This window comes from Chelonoidis abingdonii, chromosome 7 (genome assembly GCF_003597395.2).
Source record: "Chelonoidis abingdonii isolate Lonesome George chromosome 7, CheloAbing_2.0, whole genome shotgun sequence".
Lineage (NCBI taxonomy): Eukaryota > Metazoa > Chordata > Testudines > Testudinidae > Chelonoidis > Chelonoidis abingdonii.
The window spans coordinates 6,372,294-6,379,180 of NC_133775.1; positions in this window are offsets into that span (position 1 = coordinate 6,372,294).

A 6,887-nucleotide genomic window follows, 5' to 3' on the forward strand; every position below is an offset into this window, starting at 1 on the left:
ATTTCACCTTCCACACAGAGGGCCCAAGCCTGCAGAGCCACCTCCATAAGTCTTAGCACGACCGGGCCCTAGTCCCCCAAGTATGGGCTCCACTTCAGATGATGTTGGATCTTGTTCCTTTTGCTACCAGCTACAGGGACAGTCGTTGACAACAGTCATAATACTATAACCCAGGGGTGGCAAGAAAGTCTCTTCTAACCAGCTCTAACCAGCTCAGGTTTGTTTCACTCACAGCCTCCCAAAGAAAACAACCAGCAGAGGGACAGATAGCCAGAATCCTGGTCCTTTTGACTTTTAAAGGGGCCTGCAACAGATTTTTTTTTTTAATTGGGATTGTGCCCTTGTTTCTGATACAAAAAGGACTATCATCCCCTAAATTCAGGGATGCTCAGATCAGACTGAGATGGGTCTCCACCTCTAACAATGCAAAAATTTCACATAGCTCTGGCAAGGCAGAGGAAAATATTCTGATCCAAACACCCCTGTAACACCATAGGCTAGCAGCAGAGGGTAGGTTTCGTGTGGGAGTTCGAGAGACCCATAGGGTTTGTCTGGATCCAGCAGCCCCACTAAAAACCTTTCAGAGGAGAAAACAAATGAGAGGAATATAAAAACAGCCATACTGGGTCAGACCAAAGGTCCATCTAGCCCAGTATCCAGTCTGCTGACAGTGGCCAATGCCAGGTGCCACAGAGGGAATGAACAGAACAGGAAATCATCCGGTGATCCATTCCCAGCTTCAGGAAAACAGAGACTGGGGACACCATCTCTGCCCATCCTGGCTAATAGCCATTGCTGGACCTATCCTCCATGAACTTTAGTTCTTTTTTGAATCCTGTTACAGTCTTGGCCTTCACAACATCCTCTGGCGAGGAGTTCCACAGGTTGACCGGGCATTGTGTGAAGAAATACTCCCTTTTGTTTGTTTTAAACCTGCTGCCTATTAATTTCATTTGGTGACTCCTAGTTCATGTGTTATGAGAAGGAGTAAATAACACTTCCTTATTTACTTTCTCCACACCAGTCATGACTTTACAGACCTCTATCATATCCCTCCTTAGTCGTTCCTTTTCCAAGCTGAAAAGTCCCAGTCTTATTAATCTCTCCTCATACAGCAGCCACTCCATAACCCTAATCATTTTTGTTAGAACCTTTTCCAATTCCAATATATCTTTTTTGAGATGAGGCGACCACATCTGCATGCAGTATTCAAGATGTGGGTGTACCATGGATTTATATAGAGGCAATATGATATTTTCTATCTTATTATCTATCCCTTTGTTAAGGATTCCTAACATTCTGTTTGTTTTTTTGACTGCCGCTGCACATTGAGTGGATGTTTTCAGAAAATTATCCACAATGACTCCAAGATTTCTTTCTTGAGTGGTAACAGCTAATTTAGACCCCATCATTTTATATGTATAGTTGCGATTATGTTTTCCAGTGTGCATTGCTTTGCATTTATCAACAATGAATTTCCTCAGGCATTTTGTTCTTCTGTCACCCAATTTGGTGAGATCCTTTTGTAGCCCTTTGCAGTCTGCCTGGGACTTTATATCTTGAGTAGTTTTATATCATCTGCAAATTTTGCCACCTCACTGTTTACTGATCATTTATGAATATGTAAATAGGACTGGTCCCACTACAGACCCCTGGGGGACCCCCACTATTTACCTCTCTGCGTTCTGAAAACTGACCGTTCTTTCCTACCCTTTGTTTCCTATCTTTTAACCAGTTACTGATCCATAAGAGGACCTTCCCTCTTATCCCATGATAGCTTACTTTGCTTAAGAGCCTTTGGTGAGGGACTTTGTCAAAGACTTTCTGAAAATCAAAGTAAACTATATCTACTGGATTCCCCTTGTCCACATGCTTGTTGACCCCCTCAAAGAATTCTAGTAGATTGGTGAAGCATGATTTCCCTTTACAAAACCATGTTGACTCTTCCTCAACAATTATGTTCATCTGTGTGTCCGACAATTATGTTCTTTACTATAGTTTCAACCAGTTTGCCCAGTATTGAAGTCAGGCTTACTGGCCTGTAATTGTCAGGATCACCTCTGGGGCCCTTTTTAAAATATTGGCATCATATTAGCTATCTTCCAGTCATTTGGTACAGAAGCTGATTTAAATGATAGGTTACAGACTACCATTAGTAGTTCTGCAATTTCACTTTTGAGTTCCTTCAGAATTCTTGGGTGCATACCATCTGGTCCTGCAGACTTATTACTGTTTAGTTTGTCTGTTCCAAAACCTCCTCTACTGACCCTCAATTTGAGGCAGTTCCTCAGATTTGTCACTTTAAAAGAATGGCTCAAGTTTGGGAATCTCCCTCATATCCTCAACCATGAAGACCAATGCAAAGAATTAATTTAGTCTCCCTGCAATGGCCTTATTGTCCTTGAGTGCTTCTTTAGCATCTCGATCGTCCAGTGGCCTCACGGGTTGTTTAGCAGGCTTCCTGCTTCTAATGTACTTAAAACATTTTTTGGGACTACTTTTTGAGTAGAAGGATCTGGTCTTTGTCCAAAAGATCCTCAAGCTGAGTGCCTTCACCCAACCCAATCAGACCACCCTGAGCAAGCTCCTAGTGATGTCACAATCGACAGTAACATACCTGGATTTCCTGAGCCAGGGGGCAGTGGGAGCAGATGAAAGGACCCCAAACAGTTTCCTCTTCAAGCACGTTTGCGAAGACCACATCAGTCTTGTCACAGCCAGAGAGGATTAAAAACCACCCACCTTAGTCATCAAGGGCTGATGTATGCCCAGAATTATGCACGCAGGTATCCTTTATATCCAGACAGGATTGGAAACACCAAGGGGAAGAGAGGCCCTATGCTCACTACTCCCCTCCACTGAACAGGTGGCTGGGGAATGGGTGAAGCCCCACGGCTGAGCCGGTTCTGAAGGGGAGGAGAGATATAAGGCAGCACTCAGTCACTACCCCCCCACAAGCAGAGCGGGAATTGTGTGGTGTTCTGGGGCTGTGTCCTTGTGAGAGATGGATTAACCCAAAAGGAGAAGGATCACAAGCAACAAGCTCCCTTCGGTCACAGGTGCTGGGCTGGCTTGGCTGTTCCAGCTCAATTCATTAGAGGTTTCAGCACAAGACATTCCATGGATTTGTGTAATAGGAAAGCCTCTTTCAGAAGAGCTTGGGCCATTTCCACCATGCAGGAAGTCAATTCTGATCTCTGAGACCCAGGGGGCACAGAGCTCCACCGATATCACAGGAGTTGTTCCCGATCTAAAGCAGTTTTGCTGGACTCAGAATGTGGCCCCCACTGCTTGTCAGATTTCTCTTTCCACCTGCCTACCGCTAACTGGGATGTTCCTCCTTTCTGTGGATTCAGGGACAGGGGAGGTGAAAGCTGAACTGCCCCTCTCAGCAAACACTGGCTGGACAAGGTCGGACCGCTTTGCTGTGATGGGCTGCCTAGATCCCCAGGCTTGTTAAACAGGTTCCTCCAGGTAGTGTGACCAGATGTCCCAATTTTATAGGGACAGTCCTGATTTTTGGGTCTTTTTCTTATATAGGCTCCTATTACTCCCCATCCCCTGTCCCGATTTTTCACACTTGCTGTCTGGTCATCCTACCTCCAGGAATGGCTCAGCTCAGCTGGCAGCATGGAGCTCAAAGCTTCAGAAAGGTTTAAAAGACACAGACACTTTCTGGAGGAGGGCAGATGGTTAAGGGGGGAATCGAGGCAGAGATTGTTGGGGAGCAGTCTGCGCCCCAGAGGTAAGACAGGTATGCATATAGACTGTTTTAAGAAAGGGATAGAGGCTAACCTAGGACTCAGGCACTCTGGGTCCTATGCTTGGCTTGGTGACCGGCCTGCTGGGTAATCTTGGGCAAGTCACTTCCCCCCCCCACCATGCTCTGTGCCTCGGTTTCCCCACCTGTAAAATGATACTGCCCTCCTTTGTAAAGCACTTTGAGCTCTGCTGCTGAAAGGCACCATATAAAGGTTAGGGATTACTGTTTAAAAATATTTTTCTCTTGTCATGCTTCGTTCCTGCTGTTAAGATTAAACAATACTTTAAGAAGGCTGGTTTAGATCACTGTACTCACTTCCTGGTAACAGCTTCCAAAGGGACGAACCTCAGGGGCTGAATTCAGGCGGGACTGTTAGGCAAAGAGGGTTGGTACACAGAGTGCTGTAGCCAGCACCCTATCTGAGAGCGAAGAATTGTGAAATTCCTCTCCAAGAAGGTGAAAGCTAAGGGCCTAGCACCTGGAGGGAGTGCACTCAGAGAGCCAGGGAGGGGTCAGAGGCACAGCTGGCCCTCTCCAGGTCTGGAGGGAGGGGGGAAGGGGAACTTGGGCATAAGGGGGAATCTGTTTTTTTCCAAGGCCTGGTCTGGAAAAATTGGAAGGAAATTGAAAAGAAACTGTTCTATTAATGACAGGGTTCAGAGTAGCAGCCTTGTTAGTCTATTAAGTATTTTTCTCTCAAAATGCACAGTGATCAAGGAAAGAAAGAAGCAAAATTAAGGAAGGCTGTTTAAGTTATATTATACGGTTCATAGGATGGCTAGTTTTGTCTACAGTTATGACACTGTGTGTAGATGTATATCTAAGGATAATGCACGAAGAGTTTGGTGGTGGTTTTACTATAAAATTTGGCTATATAACTGAATTTACAGTTGGTCCTTAATATTGTGCTCTGTTAACTACATTACAGGGACATTCGTTTTCCAAGCTTTTTCTTTGGAAACATGAGTTTCTCCATGATAATGTCAGGCCAGGTCTATTTACATATTATTTCTGACCTGAAATGACATAATCTTCTTTTCTGTTTACAATAATATTGATGTTTTCTATTTGTGACATGTTATATTTTTATCCTATTTGCCAATGGGCAAAAATATACTCCTAAGCACCTTAGTGAGCAGCTGCAACGCCAGCCCTAATGCTAGGTATATTTGTCATTATTCAAATCAAAATTAAAGAATTTCTACATGTATATTTCATAAATAGACCAAACGGTATTTTTTTTTATGTGCTAATGAAATTATCCTTCAGACAATTGATTCTTAAAGAAATAAATAATGTTTAGCTTTGATAAATACACAACTACTGCAGACATTTGAGTTTTTCCCCCCAATTTTCTGTTTTTTTGCTGGAAAAAACGGGGGGGAACGTGCTTTTTTTCCACGCCTTCAAAATTTCTGCACATCTGACAAGCCTAGTGCTGAGCTGCAAAAACTTGCTAGATGACAAGAAGCAGCCACCCCTACGGGGCAGCGATGTGTCTGTCTTCCAGTTTTTCCTTTAGCAGCTCCCATCAGCCTCTGGGACTCCCAAGGCCCTGTCCACACCACAGCTTCAGGAGTTGCTTGGCTCTAAACTTCTTTAAAAAAAAAATAAAAAAATCAGTGCAACATAGTTAGCACTCAGTTGCCATGGCAACTAACCACGTTTCACTGGTACTCGGGTGTCCCACTGTTCCCAGCTTGCAACACTGCACGGTGTGGACCCCTAACCAAACGGATGCTGACTTGTTTTTGATGGTGGGTGCTCCACCCCTGCTCCGCCTCTTCCCTCGACATCCCGCCCCCACTCCGTCCCCTCCCGCCTGCTGCTCGCTCCCTTCTGCCCCCTCCTGCCTTAAGGGCGAGTGATGGGGGATGGGGCGGAGAGGAGGGAGCCATGGGGGCCTTAGGGGACGAGGCACAGCAGGGTGGGAAGAGGCACAGCACAGGCGGGGCCACGGGGGAAGAGGCCAAGTGGGGATGGGGCCTTGGGGTCCGTAGGTGCTGAACACCCTCGATTTTTTTCCCCATGGGTGCTTGAGCCCCGGAGAACCTATGGAGTCGGTGCCTGTGCCTAAGGTTTTTGCACTGATTTGGCCAATCTTCCTCCTTCCCAACTCTCTGTGCAGTTGGCCATCCCAGAAGGCACTGAACCACATGCGGTGGCGGCCACTCTCTCTCCCACTGAGAATACCCAGAATGCCCAGGGGCGGGCAAACAAACATGGCCGACACCGGCCTGCGTGGAAGAGGTGCTGGGCAGACACAACATAACTGTATCCATTGTAAGCGGGTCAGACGCAAGTCACCACGAAACCCTGTCACGCCTGCAGCGTGGATGGGACCGATGAAGACTCCTCGGACAGGCCCCTAGACTCGTAATCAAGGGTATCTCTCGGTGCTGATCAACTGGGGGAAGAGGATATACATGAGCCGAGCTGGAAGCCTCGGATGAGCTCCAGGAGAGGAGAGAGGACAGGGTCAATGTGCTGCCATTTAAGCCACCAGCAGCGCTTTGCTTGGGAATTTGGCTGCAGCACTCACCACAAGCTGCTAGGAGGAAGCGCGTGCAGCACGCCTTAAGAGGCACTGGGCGGTTAGCATTGCAGATGGGGTGCTGGCAGCAGTGGAGAGCGCCATGGACCTCAGGAGACTTCTACCCTCAACGGAGGTGCCCACATGGAGCTGCTCAAAGATCCACGTCCGAGAAAGACGAGGGGTTCAAGCGGGTGGTGCGTCAGATTGCTGCAATGGGTTGAGAGTTGCCTCCTGGTGGGCAGACTCAGGCACACTCAGCGTTACAGAATCCCAGCAATCACTGCGCCATGCGCCGGCCAGTGTAGGTCACCGAGGAAATGGCTTCCAGACAGTCTCAGCACCCCCTCTTGAGCCTACTGCAGGGGGAGCCAGCAAAGTACCTGACCTGGGACCTGCGTTGGAAGACAGAAATTAACCAGTTGAAGGCTGTGTCCGATTTCTGACAACACAAACCAGGGCCCTGTTCTTCAGTGTCTCAAGCTGCAGGGAAGAGGGGAGTGGGGTGAAGCTGGGGTTTATGTCAGTAGGATGAGGGAGGCGGCTGGCAGTTTGGGGGGGGTGTATCACTAGAGGGCAATGCTCTGGGAG